The sequence below is a fragment of the Ambystoma mexicanum genome, chromosome 1p (assembly GCF_040938575.1).
Source record: "Ambystoma mexicanum isolate Mex_15411 chromosome 1p, UKY_AmexF1_1, whole genome shotgun sequence".
Classification (NCBI taxonomy): domain Eukaryota; kingdom Metazoa; phylum Chordata; class Amphibia; order Caudata; family Ambystomatidae; genus Ambystoma; species Ambystoma mexicanum.
In genome coordinates this window covers 505486388-505511273 of record NC_090921.1, presented here as the reverse complement: position 1 = coordinate 505511273, position 24886 = coordinate 505486388, and positions in this window count along the sequence as shown.

The following is a 24886-nucleotide window of genomic DNA, read 5'->3' as shown; positions in this document are numbered from 1 at the left end:
GTTAATTTCGGACCGCCCGATCACGATTCCTGCAGGCAGAGGCGTCAATCCCGTCAGGTCTGACCTGGCGGGTTGAACACCGCCCGTCTGCAGGCGGACGAGGAAACACCGGCACCATCACGAGATGGTGCCGGTGTTTCCATGATCCCCATTCCCATTGAGTCCAATTGGACTCAATGGGAATGGGGATTTACACCATTCCGCCTCCGGAATTCCCGGGTCACCGGGGTTGTAATGCCCCGGTAATTCCGGGAATCACGGAGGCGGAATGGTAATACGAGTCCGGCGGTAACCAGGTGGTTTTACCGCCTCGGTTACCGCCGGACTCGTAATGAGGCCCAATGTCTTGGCACAAAGTCATCAGGTTAGTAGAGTAATCAAAATAAATTGGAACCTTATAAAACTTCATCCCACTCTAAATTGCCTATTTCCAGATCCACCTATGATGGCGTACAAAAGGGGAAGGAACCTGAGAGATTCACTCATTAGGGTCCCAAGCAATCTACACAAAGGGTACTTTGGAAATTGAGGGCAGGCACATATCCCCGTCTAAACTGCCAACATTGTTCTAAAATTATCAACGGGGACCACATTAGACACCCCAACATGGGCAAATAAATTTAACTGCATGGTTTTGCCATGTGCAATAGCAAAAATGTTATCTATGCATTACGATGCCAATGAGGAAAGTATTATGTAGGACAGACGATACGGAAAGCAAAAGACAGATGGACGGAACATATAAGATTGGCAAATGTCAAGTCACCTGTATAGACACTTTTGTGACAATCACCACACAATAGCACACACGAGATGTGTAATTCTTGAGTTAGTGCATCCACTTCCTACAGGAGACAACATGACAAAGAAGCTTGTACAACCTGGATTGCATTGGATTTATCACCTAGACGCAGTGGCCCCCCTGGGCATGAACGAAGAATTTTATCTGGGTCCATACCTTTAGAAGACCTATACATGAGAATGTATCATAAAGCTATGTCTTTGAATTTGTAGTGAATACCTAACAGTAACTATACTACTTGCTATGCTTTCACACCACCGATTGTGAAATTGGGAAGAATATAACTGGTACAGGCTGTTCGGTTGTACACTCTCAGGAGGCAGACATATGCGATGTTATGTTTATAAAGATTGACTTATGTATTGTGATACTATTAGACACTAGAATGTACACCCTTTATAAGGGATGAGACCACATGACCAGGTTAAATTGCATTACAGGTTTTTCCAAAACTTAACATAAGACTAACCTCAGATTAACAGTCTAGACATGTTTCTCGTGAAAGCACTGTATGATTATACTTTGAAAATAGACACTATATTACCTGGAAAATGTTAGGTTTGTTGAACACACAATAGAATAATGGACTGATATTGGACATGACCATTATCTGCTTGAGTTAACTAGACTTTCTTTCTACTTTCTTCTGTTCGAACTGCAGAGCCTTAAAATATAACAATGGGTATATGTTTACCCACATGTAGGGAGGGACTTATCAGTTTTTCCCATATTTGTGTAACTCGTTGTGACACTTAGTTAGCAATCAGAACTGTCATGATGACACATTATTACTAACTTGCCAAAGTGGCATCAGAACTACAATAACCGGGATTTGCTGTGCAATCCTTTAGCGGCCCACGTTTGTTTACATATATGATGTAATTACGGCATGACATCACCATGCTAAAAGACACGCTACTATATCAAGTGCCCATTTTGTCCAAATTTTCTATAGGCGGCCGTGGATCAACACGGGCGTCTAGAACTGACGTTCTTTGCAATTTTGGAAACATACAAAAGGTAAACGTTTACCCATATTTTGGACACCTTGATAAATTGGGAACTAGAAGTGGGTCCTCTTTAGGACTTTAGAATACATCTAATTTAGAATGAGGGTCTCCACTAGAAGCACTACCCTTACATCCATAACCTCAAGTTAGACATACATCTGAGGTTGTGAGTGAATTCATATAAGAAATATTTTTTTATGCATAATAATAGAATAGCCTTCACCTTAGTTATAAAGGCACACCATCATGGTGAACATTTCGCTTCACAGATAGACCATAGGTCTTCCCAGAGTCTTCTCGAGTTTGATATTCGATGCAGCCACTATCTTCCAACTTACAGTTTCACCTGCAAGAGGCGAGGGGAGTACAGGTAAAGTATAATAGCAATCTTATTAGGGTAGTTACACTTTTCAGGGGTCGAAATTCAGATTTAAGAAGCAGAAGCTGAAAGTAGCTCCTGGGTGTCAAGATTTCCCCTCTGACCAGGAGTTATTCATCTGACTTGGGAGCTGTTAATGTCTCAAAGGTTTTCTTAGGATAGTGTATGCATAAAATATTAGTTGGAAAATAGTTATGCAGTAGATCAAAAGATTCTCAGACAAAAAGCTTTATAGATTTAGGATGGCACTTTTTATTCACTCTGTAATGCCTTAAAAATGGTTGAACTTGCTTTTATTTCCAATCTGTGATAAGCACCCGAAAATGCTCTGTCTTACTCTGTTAATGACTGTGGGCCTCATTATGACTGTGCCGGTCCAGTAACAACGCTGCCGGTAAGCCTACCGGCACAGTTGTTACCGGACCGGCACAGTACCCGCCCGCAGTGTTTCACGGAAGCACCAGCACGTTAACGGTGCCGGTGCTTCCGTGGTCCCCATTCCCATTGAGTCCTATAGGACTCAATGGGAATGGGGATTTACAATTTACCACTGCCTGACTTCCCGGAACGCCAGGGTTGTAATCCCTCAGTGTAACCGGCAAGCCAAGAGCTGGTAAATCTTGCAAGTCCGGCAGCAACCCGGTCATTATTCATGTCTGCCGCTACACCCATGACTGTCACTAGAACACTTGTTCTGTTGCTACATCTCTTGCTTTTGCTATACCCTCACTGACACGTTTCTTTCTGCTACTGCCTCTCTCTTCTAGCACCTTGTTCTCTCTCCTGCTACTCCACCCTATATCTACGCCACCCCATGCATTCACTTTTTCAGTAAAGAAATAGGGTAAGGTTTTTAAAGTAACTCTGGTTGTGCTTTTGGTTAAGACTGAAACATGGCTTTATGTTGTAGGTGTCGAATATACTAGATGCCAAAATGTTTGCTACAGGCGCTACATGACTCAAGCCGCAGTGTATCGCAGGGGTTATTCGACCATATTTTAAGGACCTCAGGAGGATGAATGGTTGTTATACCTGCTATGGTTCCACCCTGAGAGGCATAGATTTTACAGATTTAAGGCCTCTGAATCGGGTGCCTTAACCCACTAAGGATATATCAAACAACACCAAAACACTATTATTTAGAAAAGGCATCTGGCCCAACGTAATATGTGGTTTCTCTTTGGAGCCATATACAGCATACTTGTATAGGAGATTTATTTTATAGCCGACAACCTGACCTTGTCCGACTTGAGATTTCGGTTGACATTTATGAGGCATGTATGAGGCGTAATGCTTTTTTTTGAGGGATCAGAAGGTAATAGGACATTTTTGGTGAAGTGCATTTTACAGCAGCAGCAATGTTTTTCAGAATAGAACACTTTTTTTTTTAACAAAATGACAAAAGTTAGACGACTTCATCAGTAACCTGTTAATGTTACAGTGAAAGGTCTCATTAATGCAACTGTCCAGCTGTAATTACAAGAATAGTTTAACTATTATGTAACTGGGATTATTTTAACACACAGCTCATTGCAATAATGTAAAAGTCAACGTGTAAATGGAGTGATTTGCAAGCAAAACCTACACCTGCTTTATTAAATCTGTATTCTCCATTTAGAGCTATAGTCCGCTCAAACTTTAATAAAGAACAGTGGTGTTTCCTGCAGTAAGTAATTAGATGGTCTTGTGTAGTCGTTTATAACATTATTTTACAGCCTTTAAGTGTTGCAGGAAAATATGTATATAGGCCTTCTAAAAGAAAGAAATAAAATTAGTGAAATTGACGTAACTTTTTTTTTCAAAAGCACAGCTGAAAGGAAAAAGTTGGAAATGATACACACATTTTAAATGCTAGAAAGGCAAGTGTCACTTGTGCACGAGCTGTTTCTATAATTATATATTTTCTTGGTGTGTGAATCTTAAAAGGAATGGGTTCTGAAGGCACACTTGCTCTGGTTTATTTAGAAGAAACGTTTGTCTTTGCTCACGGGGTTTAGTGGACAGGGGTGATACATGTTCCCAGGAGGCTAATTCAGCTCCTGCCCTGGACTTTCAAAGCGATACCAGGCGCTAAATAGTGCTCTGCGTCCCTGAATTTCGATCCCTGATTTTTTGTTTGAGTGACTTCACATGTTCCTTTGGTATAGGTTACGTCCATAGGAGGAGGATATCCTGTACAGTGACGATTCCATCACAAACACTTATTTGAAGTAGAGGCGTTTGAGTGTAGCTGTTTTCTGAATGGAAAGGTGAGGCCAACTTTTACTTTCTCCATTGATATTTAACTGTAATAAAAAATGTAATACTTTACTATATTGTAATTTTTTAGGTTGCCAGGATGGTATGCCAAACAGAGATATAACTTTGTACTATGAAGGATTCTTCTTGAAAACTGAGTCCATTAGGAACGTGGATATATTGAGGTACATATATATATATATTTCTGAGGCTTGTGGAATCTGCTTAGATCACATGCTGTGCATAGGCCGACATCTAGTGGAAGCTGCGGAGTATTACAGTTTGTTTTTCGAAACTCGAAAATGGGCGTCGACACAGGCGTGCCAGTAATACTATCCCTAGTGTGACGTCCACTGTACCCAAGATCCCTCACGCGTCTAGGATCCTCAGATTGTTTTTTTCCGCCATACTGGTCGGAAGCATCTTGCGGAGTTCCTGGCCTTAGCCATACTTTTGCTAATTATTGAAGTAAAATTATTTATTGACATCCTTCCCCACCCCAACGTCGACCCTCGACACTCGACGACGGCTGGAGAAGACATCGACCGTCGGCTGCTGCACGACGGATCTGGGCCTCGGAAGGCCGCTGGCCTCGGCCCGGGCCTAGTAGGCCGCTGGCCTCGGCCCTGCAAGTAGGGAGAGTGGGGGGTGGTACATACTCTTCACTCTTGGTATATAGGTACACCTTATATATTTCCTACACTTACCAGCCCGCTGCCTCAAGGTGCGTATGGAGGGTACCCCTTTCCAATTCTGCCCCAAGTGCAACCGCAAATACCCTTGGGTCGACAGGCACGCCACGTGCAACCTCTGCTTGCCGAGGGACCACCCCGAAGCGAACTGCAGAGCGTGTAGTAGGTTTAAACCTAAAACACTTAAGGACCGTTCGACAAAGCGTTGGGCCCACCACGCCAGGCAGGCAGCCATGGCAGCGGAGGGCGCCTTCAGCGATGGCAGCGACGCCGTACTTTCGGACGGCGAGGGCATTACGGCGTCGAAAGACTGCCGAGCGCAGGTCCCCGACCTCGGAAGGTTGTCCGGCAGGGCGGCTATGGGGAAGACCCCCGGCGACGCAAGCGCTACACACCCTACACACACTAAGCACACTAAGTCCAACCGAACCTCGACGATGTCGACTTTTCGGAAAGAGGCACGGATAGAACGGTCCGACTCGGTGTCCTCTGGGCGCTCTCGATCGAGATCGCCTCATGACGCAAGGCAATCATCCACTCTTGCCAAGAGTGCCTCGCTCCCTAGATTAACGGAAGTTCGATCGTCGGAAGACGAAGACGACTTCCACCCCCACTCGGCGCCAGGCGTCGAAAGTCTCTGGGGCCTCCAAGGGGCAGGGAAAACATTTTTCCACGCACGGGGAGGGAGGGAAACAGCGGAAAGCTCAGCCTTCCACTCCTGTAAGACCATCCTTCCACCCCAAGCAGACAGATAAACATAAATCTACTGGGACATCAACATCCAGCAAGGGTACCCTTGATAAGTCCTCTAAGCTGCCTACTAAAGTCATACCCTGTTCCAAAGAATGGTCCAGTGAGGACATAGACAGGGTCATGTCAAGGATGTCTTCCTTAGCTGATTTTTATGACAAAAACCCAGAACATTTCCTTTCGTATGACCCTCAAGGGGCCACACCCTCAGGCTCCTCTGATCCTATCCCCCTAAGTAAAAAGGCCCGGGTCGAAAGACCTGACCCCTTCGAGGTGCAGCCTTACTCTACTCCATACTCTACTCCACACCCCAGATACCAAGGAAAACCTTTCCCTGAAGGGGACCAGGAGTTTACAATTATGGAGGAACGAACCGGGTCTGAATACTATGCGGAGGATGAGGACCTGGAGGAGGTAGAAGATGAGCAGGAAATTTACAGAGTAGATTCCCCGGTAGAAAGCGAAGCCCCAGTTACCGACTCGCCAGTTGATAACCAACCCCTCCTTAATGAAGTTCTTGCTCGCGCAGCAGAACATTTTCACATCGACACACATGGTGTACAGGAGGAAAGGGACTTCGCAGAAGAGTTGGTGGGAGAGAGGAGGCCGGTTGCTCAGACCATCCCTATCCTTAAATCCATCCAACGTAGAATAGCTCCATCCCTGGTGAATCCTAACCTCACCAGAGCCGTCAACCCCAGAGTCGAAAAACTTTTTCGGGCAGCCCAATCTGACCCTCTTTATATAAGAGGTCATCTTAAACCAGACTCCCTAGTGGTTACCAACACTCGGAAGAGGGCTGGGACACCCTTATCGTCGTCAGAAGCTCCTCCCGACAAGGAGAGCAAAAGACTGTACGGGTTTGGCAGGAAGGTAGCCTCAACGTCCGCCTACCAAGCAAGGATTGCAAACTCCACCACCCTGTTGGCAAGTTACAACTGCCATCAATGGGAAGAGGTCGCGGCGCTCATAGCCTCTGCTCCTGAACCGTTAAAGGGCCAGTTGGCTCGGAGATTGATAGCAGAAGGTACTGTTATCAAGAGACATGCGTGGTTACGGCAGTCGGGGTTCAAAACAGAAACACAGGCTTCATTAATAGACAAGCCAGTGGAACCAGATCTATTGTTTGGGAAAGCGGTCGAAGACGCACTTAAGAATGCCAAGGACGAGTACGAGACTCTCAAATCCCTTGGCCAGCTTACCAACAAACCCCCGAACCAGAGGGGGAACAGTAATTTTCGTCGCCCACGCGGCCAAAATTCACAAAGAGGCAACTATGCCCAAGGACAGGGTACACAATGGAACAACAACCAGCAGTCTACCCAAAGTTACAGCAAGGGTAACAAGAGAGGTCGTGGAAGAGGCAGAGGCAGCCCCAACAAGGGAGGCGGCACGCCTCCGCCAAAGCAGTGACGCTCAGTTCAGGGTCCCTTCTCACGCAACCCCAGTAGGGGGACGCATTTCCAACTTCACCCAGGCTTGGGAAGGGATCACCTCAGACAGAGGGGTGCTGTCAACAGTGTCCACAGGATATTGTATAGAATTACTGCAGCGTCCCCGGAACCACCCTCCACGACAAAGAATACACTCCTTAGAACATCAGAAGATCCTTCTCGAGGAGATCGACATTCTGCTAGAAAAGGACGCGATAGAACTCGTCCCAGGACACCAGGTAAACAAGGGTATCTATTCAACTTACTTCCTTGTGCCAAAGAAAGATTTAACAATGCGCCCAGTATTGGATTTACGGCCTGCCAACAAGTATGTCAAGCCCCAAAAGTTTCGTATGACTACGCTACAAGAGGTAATCCCCCTCCTAAAAAAGGGGGATTACATGGCAACCTTGGATATGAAAGATGCTTATTTTCATATTTCCATGCTCCCAGCACACAGAAAATACTTGCGTTCAAGGTAGACAGTCGCCACTACCAATTCAAGGTACTGCCCTTCGGGATAGCTTCAGCACCAAGGGTATTCACCAAGGTACTGGCGGTGGCAGCTGCACACCTACGCAGGGAGGCAATCCCAGTGTACCCTTATCTGGACGACTGGCTCATAACGGGGGAAACCCCAGGAATTTGCAGGTCAAACATTCAGAGGACTATCGACCTCCTCCACGAATTAGGCTTCTCCATCAACGAGAAGAAGTCAAGTCTGGTGCCAAGCACCTCAAAACAGTTCCTAGGAGCAATCCTAGATACTCAGAAAGGGTTGACCTTCCCTTCGGAAGAGAGAATCCGGAATATACTACTGCAAATTCCACATTATCAGTCAGGTTAACAAATAACGGTACGCAAAGCAATGCGGTTACTGGGCATGATGGCGTCACGCATTTACCTGGTCCCCCACGCGCGTCTGCGCATGCGTCCCATGCAGGAATGGTTGGCGAAACAGTGGTCTCAGGCAAGTGGTCAGTGGGACGATCTAGTGGTCGTTTCGCCAACACTAGTACAGAGCTTACACTGGTGGACAAGAGAAAATCTCGCAAGGGGAAAACCCTTTTACGATCCCGAAGTACAGGCAGTGGTGACTACAGATGCATGCCTGACTGGGTGGGGAGCTCACCATCTCCACCACACAGCTCAGGGTCTCTGGTCTCACTCAGTAGCCAAGAACCACATCAACCTGCTAGAGCTTCTGGCAGTATTCCGAGCGCTTCGGGCGTTCGAGCCCCATCTGCTAAACTTGTCGGTACAGATCCGGACGGACAGCACGACAGCCATGTTCTATCTGAACAAACAAGGAGGGACTCGTTCGCCAAATCTGTCCAAGCTTGCCCAGAAAATCTGGATATGGGCACTCAGACGGAACATCTTCCTGTCATCACAACATGTTCCAGGGGAGCTCAATTCCCTAGCGGATGCCCTAAGCAGAGACTCCCTCCCAGAAGAACACGAATGGGTCCTTCACAGGGATATCGTAGAAGATCTCTTCTCTCAGTGGGGTTTCCCCACTATAGACCTATTCGCCACAAGCGAAAACAAACAATGCCCAGGATTTGCATCCAGGTTCCCCCAGCCAGACTCCCAAGGGAACGCCCTGTGGATGAACTGGTCAGGGATGTTTGCGTACGCTTTTCCACCAACTCCTCTCATCAGGAAAGTGGTGTACAAGATGAACAAGGAATCGATGACGCTCATCCTAGTTGCTCCCATGTGGGCGAGACAACCATGGTTTCCACACCTACGCAGGATGGCGGTGTGCGAGCCCATCAAACTCCCAGCCTGGTACAACCTACTGTCCCAGCAACAAGGTCAAACAGTGCACCAGGAACCCAACTCAATGAACCTGGCAGCATGGCTCCTGAAGTCATAGAGTTTGGGCATCTCAATTTACCACAGAGGTGTATGGACATCCTAAAAGAATCCAGGAAACCAAACACAAGGCACTGTTACTTTGACAAGTGGAAGAGATTCGTTATTTGGTGCCAGAATAAACAAATCAACCCAGTTGATTGCACTCCTTCCAACGTTGTAACGTACATGCTCCACCTGCTGGACGCAGGTTTGGTTTTTAACTCTCTGAAAGTACACCTGGCAGCCCTCTCGGCTTACACCACATCCCATAACAAAGTATCGTGGTGGAAAGTACCAGTAGTTAAAGCCTTCATGGAAGGAGTAAAGAGACTTCACCCTCCTATTTCGAACCCACCGCCAGGATGGGACCTCAACGTGGTGCTAGCTAAATTCATGGGCCCCCCTTTCGAACCCATGCATAAAAGTAGTCTCAAACACCTGACTTATAAAACGGCCTTCTTAGTATCCATTACCTCTATAAGAAGGGTCAGTGAAATTCAGGCTCTGTCAGTGCAGGATCCTTTCTTTACTATCCACAAAGACAAACTGGTTTTACGCACACACCCGAGGTTCTCACCTAAATTTATATCTAAGTTCCATGTAAACCAGTCCATCGAGCTTCCGGCTTTCTTCCAGAACCCGCAAAGCTCAGCTGAGGTGAAACTACACACCCTTGATGTGCGTAGGGCGGTCCTCTACTATGTAAATAAAACCAGACCGCTAAGGAAAACAGATCAACTGTTTGTCTCCGTAGCTACAGGCAGAGAGGGGGATCGCGTCTCTAAAGGCGCTATCTCGAAGTGGATTATCAACTGTATACAGCTGTGTTACTCTCTTTCTGAAAAAACTCTGCCTTTTACGCCAAGGGCCCATTCTACTAGAGGCATTGGGGCCACTCTGGCTTTCATTGCAAATGTTCCCCTCGACACCATTTGCAAAGCAGCTACTTGGAGCTCTATTCACACTTTTACTCAGCATTACTGCATTGACACTCATTCCAAGACAGATACACAAGTGGGACAAGCGGTTCTAAGACACCTGTTTGCTCATGACCCTTCTCACATCCCACCTCCTTCTTCTGGTACTGCTCGCTAATCTATGCACAGCATGTGATCTAAGCAGATTCCACAAGCCTCAGAAGGGATACATTACTCACCGTAATCGTATTTCTGATGCTTGTATCTGCTTAGATTCACATGCGACCCACCCTTCCTCCCCTCCGAGAGAAGGCGCATGATTGCTTGTAGTCTTACCTTTCTGTCTATCTGCTTGGATTATCTGTACTCACGCTACTCCTCATGCTTCCTCATGTCAGAAAAAATACAATCTGAGGATCCTAGACGCGTGAGGGATCTTGGGTACAGTGGACGTCACACTAGGGATAGTATTACTGGCACGCCTGTGTCGACGCCCATTTTCGAGTTTCGAAAAACAAACTGTAATACTCCGCAGCTTCCACTAGATGTCGGCCTATGCACAGCATGTGAATCTAAGCAGATACAAGCATCAGAAATACGATTACGGTGAGTACAAGCGGTAGCGGGCTTGTAGTTATGGTTAAGTTGCTAAACTCATAGGAAGAGCACTTTTTCGGCAGCTTGTAACTTCGCTCCCCCTGGAGGAATCCTCACCAAAGTTTGCAAAAAAAAAGTATATGGCCGGCTCTGAATTTTTTCGCCAAGTTCGGTGAGGATTCGTGCGGGGGGGGGGCAAAATTATATGGGGATCCCCATTTTGTGCCCCATAGACTGAATGGGGAAAACTTTGCGCACAGCTACAGCCCAAACGGCTGGATGGATTTTCACCAAATTTGTGTTAGGAGCAGGGGCTTGGTCAGAAAGCGTGCTTTTGTGTCTTTGGTGGAAATCTGACCAGTACCTTTGTTGCAAACGACTGAAATGTACGTCTCTTAAAATGTGTGATATCTGGGTCCCTCTGCGGACCCATTTCCCTGTTCGCTCTGCGGATCAAAGTGTCATTGGCTTGCGGTACGGCGTGCTGACAGAGAAATTTGGACGCGGCCAGTGGTTGGCTGGAGGGAAGCTTGCTGTGCGTGAACAATTTTTGAGAAATGCTGCCATGGTGTCTCGGAGGACAGTGCGTCGGTGGAAGTATCTGCAAAATCCGTACGCCATGTGTTGGCCGCAACAAGGGAGGGAGAGGGTGGCAGAGTGAAAAGTGGTTAATGTGACATATATAAATAGATGGAAGAAGACGGAGAAGTGGCTGCAGTATTGGTGCGTATTGCGCCAATTCGCGGTTACCTAGACGGCTGACAACTTTGTGTGGTGTTTTGAGGCACCTGTTGTAACGGCACGATAGCTTCTGCAGCGACCTGTTTGCGGCGAACTCTTTCCATGGTGAGTTGTCGCAATGAATTTCAGAAGGAGGGTGAATTGCACATGGCATAGGGTGGGTGGGAGCGCGGGTGCTTGTGCTCTGCGGATGGATTGTGGTAGTTGGTGACATGGTGGCATGAAGTTGTGGTAGGTCTGTTGAAGGATTAGACTATTGGGTGCATGATCGTAGGCCGGAGCCCATGCTCTGAAGAGCCTAGGGCTTCAGCTCACCCACTGCAGCAATGCATGTGTGACTCTGTATTTGGTAGAGGGGGGTGCTTGCATAGTGTGGTGTGTGCAGATTGGTTGGAGTAGGTCCAATGTTGCGAATAGTATGTAGGTAGGTTGCCAGTGAGACAATACTTTGTGAATGAAAGTGAGTACGGCCGTGGTATGTGAATGAAAGTGCACAGGGGTACAGGAGACAGTGCTTTATTTGTACATTATGGTAATTGTTGCACTTTTTTCCTGCATAGTTCCATGGCGGTGCGCAGGCTGGGTAGGAGTGCTGGTGGCAGTGCTTTGTCTGTGGATTGTCGTAGTTGGTGACATGTATGGTTGTATTACATTGCGGTGTGTGTGTGCACAAGGCCTAGACTATTGGGTGCATGGCCGAAAGCCGTAGGCCATACACTCAAGAGCCTAGGCCTTGAACTTACCCACTGCAGCAATGCATGTCTGACATTGCATTCGTAGGTCATGCACTCAAGAGCCTAGGTCTTGAGCACAACCACGGCAGTAATGCATTGTTGACTCTGCATCCTTTAGAGGGTGGTGACTTTTACAGAATGGGTGTGGAGCATATTTCAGACGCAATTGAGCAGCAGAAGAGAGCTGCCATAACCTTATTATGTTTGCAGGTGAGGTGACTGTTAGAACGTGGTAAAGTGTTTGATGTGTGGTTGGAGATGCTGCAGTGAAAAGTCACGCAGTGTGGCCACTGGGTGCAGTGTTTGTATATTGTTAGTATGGTAGAGGGTATGGTTGAATGCAGATTATATGTGCTTGGATAATGTGCTGTGTGCAGATTGTTTGTAGTATGGCCAATGTTGTGAGGATTCTGTGGTTAGGGTGGCAGTGATGCAAAACTTTGAGTGGAAGTGGGTAAAACAATAGTATGTGAATGAAAGGGCGTAGGGGTGCCGGAGACAGTGTAATGTTTGTACATTTTGGTAACTGTTGCATTTAACGCTGTGCATATGCATTGCGGTGTGGACGTTGGGTAGGAGTGCTGGTGCCAGTGGTTGCATTACAGTGCGGGAAATGTGTGCAAGGAGCACACCCACTGCATCAATTCAGGTTTGACAGTGCATTAGGCACAGGGTGGTGATGTTTGGTAAGTGGGTGTGGAGCACATTGTAGTCATGCTAGAGCGGCACAGGTGAGTTGCAAAGCGTGTATTGTGGGTTCCGTGGTTGTGGTGATAGTTGGAACATGCTACAGTATTTGGTGTACGACAGGAGATGTTGCAGTGAGATGTGTAGTGTGGACAGAGGGTGCAGTGTTTATGTAATGTGAGTATGGAAGAGGGTATGGTTGAAGTGCAGATTATATGTGCTTGGTTACAGTGCTGTGTGCAGATTTATTGAAGTAGGCCCAATGTTGTGAGGCTGTTGTGCATAGGTTGCCAGTGAGACACCTCGTGAATGGCAGTGGGTAGGGTTGGTGCAGGCTGTTATGTTTGTGGATTCTGCTAATTGTGACACTTTTTGGTGAACGTGTGTTTTATGGTGTGGGGGAGTTGGGTAGAAGTGGTGCTATGTATGTTACGTTTTAGCATAATGTTAGGTTCCCACATGGTTGCATGCATGGATCCATAGTGTTGTGGTGGGTGTGGAAAGGGCTGCATTGTTGTGTGCATGGCAAAAGGTGTGCTGGGTGCGCCTCAGGATCTTTGTGTATGCTGCAATTGTGCATTTTTTAGCAGAAGTTTCTGGTGGAGGGGCTTTGGAATCAAACGTAACGTGTAATAAGAGTGTGTAACGGTAAATATGGAGTGGTGTACAGAAATGATAGTGTGCAATGCAGGGGTTTTGTATGTGCTTGCTGCATGCTTGTTTGAAAATGGTGGAGTGCTGCAACAATGCCTGTTGAAAGGGAAGAAGTATTGTGTTTGCGTTACTGGGCTGTGGCTCTCATTGCAGATGGGAAAGTGCACGTGCCATATTCTGCCATTATGACCATGGTGCACATGGGAATTGAATTGTGGCCAATAGGTAATTAGGTGTTTAGGGTGTGGTTGACAGGAAGGGGTGGTAACAATTCGTCCCAATACTGTGTCGTGAGGTTGGTCGAGATTGATAACTTTGTGCGGCAAAGAGGAGTTGCTGCTAATGTCGGATTAGGAGTGGACACTTTCTGGGGCTGTCAGGTAACTGCAGTTTCGGCAGGATGGTTCGCCTTTGCAGATATGGGGCCTCCATCACGAACGTTGACTTTGTTGTCATGCACTATGGAAATGTGCATGTGGGTTACATGTCGTGTGGACATTTAATAAGTCACCTGAAGAGGTTGCTGAATGCAGTGATGCAGATTTTGCTACTGCCAAGGTCGTTTTCTCATGCATAACACCAAGTGGGGTATGGGCCCATGATGGTGTAATTTGTCCCCAGCCAGCGGTCGGAAGGCGTGTTATAAACAGAATTATGCACAAATTTATGGAGACTGCTGGCATGTTCAACATCCACTATGAGATCATGAGGTTGCAACATATGCAGTGGTTCCGTAGAAATGGCATTTATTTGAGCGCCATTGGCAATGCTGTTTTCTTTTACACTGTGCAAGAAGCTAGAATGTGGTAAAAATGTGAGGAGAGCCAAACAGTAACGCATATAAAGAGAAAAAAAAGTTGCTTGCACGCACGTAAAAAATAAAGAGCAATCAAAACCCTTTATGCATCTACGATGGAAGCCCCCAATCCCCTTCCCAGCTTGCTATTGCCTACCCCGCCACCCAACTTCACTATCACGAAAAGGTTGCGGATTGTACGCTAGTTTCAGGATTACACGTGCCAAATCCTGGGTGGCCATGTGGCTGTATGCGGATGGCGAAATTGTGCATTCTTTTACTAAACTTTGTAGTGGACGTGCTTTGGAATGGCATGACATTTGTATTGTAAATGTGTAACGGTACATTTGAAGTGTTGAACAGGAGTGATAGTGTTGGATGATGGCGGCTTCGATGCGATTGGTGGATGCGTGTGTGCCTTCTTACTGTGTAAGCCAATGCAGAGAAGATAGTGCGAAGGGAAGAAGGACTGCTCTAGCTTTGGAAGGGGTGCGGCCCTCGTGGTTCTTGGGGAAAGGCACGTGCCACATTCTGCGCTTCTTACTGTGCTGGCCAATGGGAATGGGACTATGGCCTTTGGCCAATCAGGTGCTCTGGGTGTGTGTCACAGGAAAGGGTGGCATTCACTTTTTCCGTTACTTTGTGTACTGCGGCTGGCAAACATGGCAAGACGCACAGTTTCCGTCATGGGTGATGCCTTTGTGGAAGATCTGTGTGTGTATGCCCTTCAAGGCGACTTGTCTGGCAATTTCGGTTTGGAGGGAGTGGGCGCTTTGTGGTGTTGTCGAAGTGTGCTGTTTCGGCAGACTGCTTGTAGAATGTCGTCACGTGGCCTCTTCGGCAACTGTACATGTTGTTATCATGCACTTTGAAGCCTTCTTTTTGCATTACATGCCTTGTTCCTGTGTGTACCGTCAACTGAAGATTATGATGAAAGTAGTGCAGCGCTTTTTTACTACTGCCAAGGTGCTTTTCTCATGTATACCCCCGGGAATAGTGTGGAAGTATCCTGTTGCCAGCCAGAGGTCAGAAGGGGTCTCATCAACAGAAGCATGTGTGACTTCAGTGCTGCTGGGATGTTCTCCTGTGAGAATGAGAACATTGGTTTGCGATACGTACACCTTTTCAAGGCAAATGGCATGTCTTTGTTGACCAGTGGCAATTAAATGTTGTTTCACAATCTACACACTGCACTGAAGACCCTATTGTAAGAATGTGAGCTCATGTTGAAAACACACATTTACGTATGAAAACCGCAAATAAAGTGTTTCTAGGGAAGCACATTTAAAAACATTTTTTTTAAAAAAAGTCTCTTAAGAGCCACCACAACTAACGATGTCCGCTCCCCTGGTTGAAAGTTATTCCCTCCCATTCCCGCACGCGCACAGTACGAAAAGTCCACAAATATGGCGATAGTTGCAGGGTGGCACGTGTTACATACACCCTTTTTGCAGATGAAGGCCATAGAAATGGGCCTACAGATGCTACGGGATTGGGCAATAAAGTTTGTGGGTGTGGTGTGTACGGACAGACTGTGCTACAGAGTGTATTTGTCGACAGAAATGCAGAGGGTGCGGTTATGGCTGTGTGTTCACAAGGCACAGCGTGCAGGTTTTAGGGGATTCCAACATAAATTGACTGAAAGTGAATGGAAAACACTGTGCAATGGTTGCTCATTTTGCAATCTATCATGTGCATGTGTAGTGCTATGGAGTAGCTACAATGAAGTGACAGATTTTGGTTTCTCTGTGAGACACTTTGGTGACACACAATCATGCCGATATTATTGTTGTTCATTGTGCAGAGAAAATTGCACAGCATGTTACACGAGTTTCAGTGCCGTTTACGATGAAGGAGGCACTTGCCCAGTTCATGCGTTTTTTTCCGATCTCTTGCATACGTTTCTATCGCATTATGCAGCCACCGATGTGACAGTGTCATTTTCTATTTGGTCCGTGAATGCAGACAGCGCAGTACATTGCAAAGAAATGTATTTGTGTCTTTGTTCGACACATGCCAATGGCATACTGCGCCCATGGGAATATGACGTTTCACAGCACGAATACTTTTCCCCAGCTATAACTTTCATCTTACTATGCCAACCATCCAGATTTCTGCACACCCCATCTAAATTGACTTGGTGCCCTTCTTGAAAGTAGTGACATTTTCTTGTAGTAAGTGCTGCGCGCTGACACTCTTGAAAACGCTCTGCAACACGTAAAGAAACCTCTTTGTACAGTGACCCCCTTTCTAACCGATTGAACTAGAGTGTTTAGCACACTGCCACGCCTCCCGCCCTGCATGCGTGCATTGGCAATTCCGTTGTTGATCTGTGAAGGTGCTTTCTTTATTTACCTTTTTTATTTCCCAGTTCATTTTCATTCATTATGGTGTTCTCACACACGCCACAGAAGGAACGGCAGGAAAGGTCCAGTACAGAAGGGGCAGCACCTGCATGGATACTATAGGGGACGTGCCGGGTGATGGAATTATTGGGTGGCCCTCCCCTACATAGGCGCCAGTCATTGTAATGCTCCCGTAAGGACCGTTCCCATGCACTTCCAAATACCTTCCCTCTACACAATACATGCACAATACAATGCCCTTTGCCGGGTAAGGGTCTGTAGCACGGCATATGGTTTGCAAAGGTTGTTTTACAGCTCTGCTGCCCTACAGGAGTGCCCCTCTTGTTGCCCGCTGCAAATGCTGTACATGAAAGTACCCTACGTAATTGTTGGAAGGGCGGTAGCCTGCCCACTGGTCCCTTGTGCTTTCATTTCAGTTGTCGTCATATGCAGTACAAAAACTTTGTGCTACGCCATTAGTGTTAGGGGTAGCATTCACGGATATACATAAATTGTGGAATACAAGATTGTTTAAAGCAACGCGAAACACAGCTTCATTACGTGCAGCAGGAAGCCATTTATTCTGTGTGACCTATGCAGCTACATCGCTTTTCTAACCAACACCAAGATTGTTTGCGCTCTGCATATTCTGATGTTTCCTTACTTTCCTTTACATGCACTAGTATGTGCATGTCCAAGGTGCACCAGCTTTGCCATTTTGAAGATTTACTACAAACTGTCCTACCTGCAGTTACATGTTTTCTTCAACTGTACGACGGGCAGGCAACCGCTTGATACTTTCCGTCACACTGCTGAGTGCATAAACAATGTATCTGTCTCACGGGTCATGGAAAGGCAAGCAGCAGATAAATCAAAGTAATCCGACATTGAACACGACCACGTAACACTGCAGGTTGCTGTTCCTTGTTTACCAGTGGCGTTTATACAGTTAGGAGTGCTTTAGCCAAACATTGGTAGGTTTGCAGAGCCACCCACAAAGTTGGCAGCAGTACTTTAAATGCGGTAGCCTACTGCATGAATCCGTAGGGCTTGTGACAGGGGCGGTGTTACCAGCATACAGTGGATGACCTATGCATGGGTCTAGGTGTGGAACAGAAACACGTGCGCTTCCACAACTAATTAACAGCGCATTCGAAGATGCGGACATGCAGTCACTAATGGAGTCCTACGGATACTTGCAGTGTGATTGCACATGCGCCAATCAGGTGCAGTTCCCCTAGGAAATGTCCATATTGCTCATCTGTAGTCATCTCGGCCAGTAGTGTGCGGCTCAGATTTATCATGCACTGTTAACACAAAAAGAGGGCCTACCGACACACTAAACAACATTTACTATGTACATCTGTAATTGCTACGATACACAACACTATTCAGAAAAGTAAGGGGTAGCGCAAATGGATACATATACCAATTTGTCCTTTCCACACGTTTATCATGAGGGCAGCCAAGGCATCCGTAACAAGAAAGTTCTGCTTGCAGTGCCCTACTAAAAACCTATGAAATTCACTAACAAAAACATTTTAAAGGGACGTTATGATTAAGTTGCACTAGCAAAAACCTATGCAATTCAATGGAAAAACGTTGTTACAGGGACGTTATGGTTACAGGTAAAACCAAGAAAAAAAACGAAATTCGACAGTTATGGTAAGCTAAGCAACCATAACTTGTGCCACCAGTGTGCACTGCAAGGACTAACACCCATGACATCAAAGATGCCATCACAAATCTCATTCATGACATCACTTTCCTGAAATTTAAATAGAAACGGTTGCACTGTGTGACTATATATCTTTTGCACTTAAACATATGCAGCCTAGTGATTTTTTAGCATCTTGTATTGCACTAGCCTCTCGAGATGGTGAGATATGCGGTATCATTGATCTAATTGAATTGTAGGTAACGCAGGCTTTCTGCTGTGTGCTTGGAGAGGTACCCAGTGTAGCTACTGGAGGTAGTTGTAATGAGCTCTGTTTTTCTGTCCTTTAAACAGTCTGAGGTATGATGGATGGCTTTCAGCAGGGTTAGGGTGGATAGTGGGACATCTGCGAGGAGGGCATTGCCACATTCTGGGAAGTACAGAAAAAGGCTTGGGCTACTGTTCTAAAGTCTGGGATTAGGTAGACGGACTTGATTTTGCACAGAAGAGCAAGCTGTAACCTTGCTGTTATTTTGTTTTGTTTTTTTGGGCAATGTGAGACTTGAAGAGGTCTAATCAACGTTGAATCCAAATTATTTGTTACCGGTAGTAAGCGGGGTGGTGAACCCATCAAGGTACATTTCTGTCAGACCGTTGGGTGTACTTGGGTGAGTTCACAAGGGGAATTCATTCCCTCTTTGTTGGGGTCAACCTTTGGTATTCACTTGACATGCAGGACTGTATGGGGGACAGACAGTTTTCCAATTGGTGGATGTCATTGGGACTGTTGACCGTAAGCTAGGATGGATCATTGAGTGACACAGCGGGTTATAGGTCGATGGGATGTTGATGCTCATGTTATGAACTACTATGAACTCCTCCAACCCATTGAAAAAAGTCATTGAATCCCATGTGGTGGAAAGAGTGTGAGAAGTGTTTTGTGGTCAACTGAATGAAAGGCAGTAGAGAGGTCCATGATACGTAGGACATTAGCAGTGGCCTTGGATGGTGTCAGTCTTAATCCTGCATCTTGGCCTGTAAGCCAGGCTTGCAATTCTCCCAAGTATTGTGTTGAATATCCTTTTGTGCAGCTGAAGGGAAACGGCTGAATCCGTGATCTTTGTGGGATGAGGCAATACTTAGCCAGGTTTTCTTGTGTTATGGAGCTGTTTTCGATGTATGATAGGTGTGAGTGCCCCAGACTGCAGCCACTTTTCTTCTCTGCGCACGAGGCATAAACGCAGTTTGCACCCTTTGCAAGAACATTTGGTAAGTTATGAAATTCTCCATACTGACATCCAGTGCCAGCTAGGCATTTCGAATGGATTGTGTCCTCCCACATATTCCTCATCTTTGATATATCCATAAGTCTGCTTGCAGTTTTTGAATTTGTTTTCATATTTTCATGTGCCGTTCCTCGAGTCGTGGCCTTCGGCATCCGCCCTGTCTTCGGCCGTGACGTTGATGCTGGTATAAGTGGCTTGCGCAACACCCATTGCCTCAGTTCTGTTTTTCCGCATGCTCAGCACGCATCGGATGGTTCTTTGCCTCAGCAAATTCTTTCTGCATATTTTCTTAGTTGAAGTTGAATATGTCTTCACTGAAAACAGTCTTGAAGCAGTGTTTCCGATTGTGGGGCTAAAATGTCCATTACGGACCCACATCAGATCTGCTTGTGGTGTCTGGGTATGGACCACAGAGTAGACGACTGCAGCTCCTGTCAGTTAATGACAGTGAAGGCCTTGAGGGAGAGGAAGGGGAAACTCAAAGCAGGTAGACCCCTTTCAAAATCCCCTTCTACTACCTCTTCAAAAAGGAGGTCGTCTGACATTTCCAGGGACGTTTCCTTGGAAAGAAAGCACTTGAGATCCAGATCTTGTCACTAGTCCTCTTCCCACAAGAAGGTGAAGAAACAACGCCATAGATTGCGGTCACCTTCGTTGGGTTCCTATCCTGACAGACAAGTTAGTTTCCGAAGCAAGTCAGCATCTTCGGCTGACTGGGAAAAATGTGGTCTTCAAATGCTGGAGGTTTTTCAGATGGCGGCTCTGAGTGCCCCTCCGAAAGAGCCCAAGAAGGCTTCCAAGCCCACCGCGTCTGGTAAGACCACTGAGACCACTGCTTGTGTGCCAAAGAGCCATGGCAGTAAGTCTCCTCGACATTTGTCGAAGGAGTTTTGTCTCGACTCAGGAAAAGTCAAACCCTTCTTCCTCGTCTCCTGTAAAGGAACACATACCACCCCCTTATAAACTAGTACCTCAGTTGAAGCCTTTCAAGCCATCAACGCCTTTAACCCCTTTGACGCTGTCAGCGCCTTCCAGAGTTTCTAAACCTTTGGTTGAGATATTGGTCTTTCAAGCTTTTGCCTAAGGCTGATTTTTTTAGGACCATGGGGTCCATCTTTGAAGAGGTAGATGTACCTTTTGGTTATGAATATGGTACTCAAATGTGTCTGAATAATTGGTTTCAGATGATCCTAGAATGCAAGATATGGTTGATACTCTAGTGGACACCTCACCAGAGACAGACGGTGCCCCTCCTGATGTTTCTGGTCATTCTAACCCCTCATACAGAGCAGTGATGGGAAAGTTGACTGAATATCTGGGATGGGGAAAGCCAGTAGCAATACTGAAAAAGGATGATCTCACTGACATCCTTGACAGCAGACACCCAAGAGAGCCAGTATTACCATTCCACACTGGATTAAGGACTAGGTTGTTCGGAAATTGGCTAAAACCAGATACTACACCGTCAGTCAACAAGAATTTGACCAGAAAATACAGAGCTGACTATATAGACCAGGATTTTTTTTTGTCTAGACACCCTACTCCTGAGAGTTTGGTGGTACAGGCAGGTAATCAACATGAAAAAGAGACGACAAAAGGTTTTTAATGCCTTAGGAAAAAGGGTATTTTCTGCAGGCAGCATGGCCCTCAAATCCATATTTGCAACTTGTGCCCCGGCCGATGATACTCACATCTTGTGGGTGTTAGGCAGAAACCTGTGCAGTTCCCTTAGGGACCACTGCAAAAGATCTAAGACTACAGGTGTTGGCAGTAAACCCACTTGGTAGCAGTCTGTACCACCCAGATTTACCTGGTAGCTGTGGCTGAGCAGTCAGACTTCCCTCAAGAGAGTTAGGCAGTATGCAAAGTATACTCAATAGGCACTCAGATACAATAATACAAGCAAACACTGACCAGAGCTTTGGTATCAAAGTATATAATTATTTATTTAAAAACACACAGTTGAAACACTCCAGCACTCTTATTGAAAAATATTCTCAACACAGTTACTATTATGATATATACACCCCTTTTTCCCTATTAGAAAATCACAGTAAAACACCACTTTTTTTCATACAGAGGTGAGCGCTTAACTAGATTGCACTCTAATAAGTTTGTGAAAAAGGGAGGGAAAAAGACAGAATAGGAAGAGGCACACCACTCTACGATTCCAGAACACTGTTAGCAAGGCAGAGAGCAGAAAAGTCACTGGTGAGTCAAAGTCCAAAGGCTGGGCCCAGTCTTAGAGAGAGCAGAGCACAAATGCGCCCAAGATCACAGTTACCCTAGGCTGAGAAAGTCTTGCAGAGGGTTCAGAAAAGCATTGGGAGAGATTTAGAAAAGTTTAGCCAAGGTGTCCCAGGCTAACCCAGGTTCGAAAGCCGGGGGCTAAATCTACCCCGTACAGTCGGTAGCAAGGGAAGACAGGCAGGACACGGTACCTTAAGTGGGAAGGATCCTCCAGCTGTGGCAGTTGTTCCTGGTAGTGGGTGCAAGTTGTGTCGTCGTCCAGGGGAAGAGAAGAACTCGACTTGGAGGAAAGATGAAGGTCGTTGCACTACCAGGGCAGAAACCAGCCGCAGAGTTTTCCGGTTAAAGGTGGTACCTTTGTCTCGCGGTCGTGGTAAAACATGGTATCCCGGTTGCCGGGGTGCTTGGCACAGGCAAGGCGGCCACAAGATACGTCGGGAAAGTGAAAAGACAGTGAAACTGGTTATTTCCACCAGTCAAAGGAAGAAGACTCTCCGGCGGGAGATCTCCTCTGTCGTTGGGAAAAGTGGTGAGGCAGTCCAGCAGGGCTCCACCGGTGGTGGTGTCGTGGCAGGTCGGCTCATCTTCTCCCTAGTCGGATTCTTAGGTCCTGTGGCGACTTCTGAAGTTCCAGTCCCCAAAGCTCTGCTTTTATGCAGCAAACCCCCATTCACTCAGCCTAGCTGTCACTCAAACATGCTAAGTGGTGAGCCAGCCGGCTCACCACTTGGGCCAATCAGGACGGAGTGTGACTTGAGTTGCCTAGGCAACTCAGTCCAGGGTGCCTAAATTCCCCTCCACCCCTCCTAAGTGCCCCAGACAGAGTGGCACCACTTTGGAGGGCTTCTGTGGAGAAGCCCGCCAAAAAGTGGAACAAAGGGCTCGACTTGGGTTGGAGTCACAGAAGAGAACACAAACGCCATTTTAGAATCAAGTTTTGGCAAAAAATACCAACCGGAGAATTAATATTCATTAAAAAAAACGGCGGTATGTTCGAGGCTACCGTAAATAATCAAATAAAGATAGTAGCCTAAAACAATGGGAAATCCCATAGGAAAATATTTGCGGTTGAATATAAAAAGTAGTATCCACTGCCAGCAGCCAAAACTCGATCAGGGGGGACGGAGACGTGCCCCCTCGACTAACAGACCCTGGGGCAATCGAATTGCCCCAGCCAGTACGTCCACAATATGATGGTTTGTACTGGTTCTGTTCAGAATTTAAGACTAGTAAAGTCAATGATGACTTTACATGCCCTGGGAGACAGTAGTCAGTCCCAGGGTATGGAGTCTGTACTGGGGGGGTTCACTATGACACCCCTGTGTCACTGCACTGAGCCATAGCCCATTAAACACTTCTAGATTTAAAGAAACACACTCAAATCATGCCCAAGAGTGAGGGTGAAAAGAGTCTCACTCTTAGCAGGAGAAAAAAAATAAAGCCCAAAAATCCAGCAAAGCTGCCGGGGGACTCACTAGGTTAGGAAATTCAGCCTAAACAGAGAATTCTCCCTGGTTGTTATAGCTTTGGCGATGGGCCATATTCCCGAGAGGGAGGAGAGAGGTTTTCTAAACCTGGTGCGGGATAGAAAAGATGCCATTTGCCAGTCTCTCCAATCCGGCCTGAATTTAGCAGATTCTGTTAGCATGGCTATGGTGGTGTGTACTATTGGCAGGGGGTTTGATTGGCTCAGGAAGTCATTGTTTGCACATGACTTTCAGTCATGTTTGTTAGAAATGCCATTTGATAGCTCCCAGCTTTTCGGCTCAAAGGCCAATGAGAGCCTAAAAAAATTGCAAGCATCCAAGACTGCAGCGAATTCGGTGGGAGCAGCGGTTTGCCAACCTAATCAGACCCAAGAACCTCCAATGGATGGATGGATGGGTCAGTCCTTTGTTGTTACTTTATTTCTATGGGAAGGGGCCAGTATGCGCAGAGGGGTCAAAGAACAGCTCCCCGTGGTTCCAGAGGACGAAGAGGGAAAGCTTCTCTCAGCCTCTGCGTCTTTGCCCTTAGCTTTAGCAACAATTGCCAAACCCCTCTAAGTCCTTTGTTCACAGGACTGTGGTGGGGGGCAGGCTGACTCAGCCTCTGGAGAATTAGCGGGGAATAACCTCTGATGCTTGGGCAATGAAGACAGTGGCCCATGCCTACTGCCTCCCGTTTTTAAAAAAACTCCTAGATTGTCCTCTGGGAGGCCAATCCTTAAGGGATCTGGAGCCACACAGATCTTTACCCTGTTGGAGAAGGGTGCAATAGAGCGGAGTCCAGTCGCAGAGTGCTAGCAGACATTGGCAGACCACACTCTTGGAGAGTCTGTCTTTGGGTTTCATCAAAGAGGCGGTTCCAGTTACCTCTTAAAACCCCTAGGCAGCCGCGGAGCGCAGTCCCAGTGTGCTAGCAGACATTGGCAGACCACACTCTTGGAGAATCTGTCTTTGGGTGTCATCAAAGAGGCGGTTCCAGTTACCTCTTAAAACCCCTAGGTGGCAGCGGAGTGCAGACGCAGGGTGCTAGCAGACATTGGCAGGCTGTGGCAGGCCAGGTAGGCCCAGCCTACCCCGCAACACTTACTAGACCAAACAGACTGCTCTGCTCAAAAGAGCCGAAATGGCGATCTGCAAGGAATGGGGGGGATCCTCGTGACTCAGAGCAGGAGGAATCAGACATGAATCCAGATTATGAGTCACCACCATTCCCAGAGGAATCTGGTCCAGATCAAGTGCCCTCCTCTCAGGAGGCGATTTCGCCTACAGTACACAGTGATCTTTCACCTTTACTAAACAACGTAATTATACCAAGGAGCCTAAGGAGCTCAGTGCACTCTTTTACCACGGACAGGAGCTGCATCTGCGCAGAGGCAGGATAGCAGGCGGGACAGCACACAACCATTGCCGGAATCTCAAGACGGGTGGCGGGGGCCCGCGCCGCCTAATGACACTGGTAAGAGAACAATTCCTCCCTGCCCCCCCATTGTGCAATCCCGTGCCCGCCTTACGAGTAAGTCCTGAAGTGAAGAGCAAATTGAAGCAAATGCAACGCACTCTACGCCCCC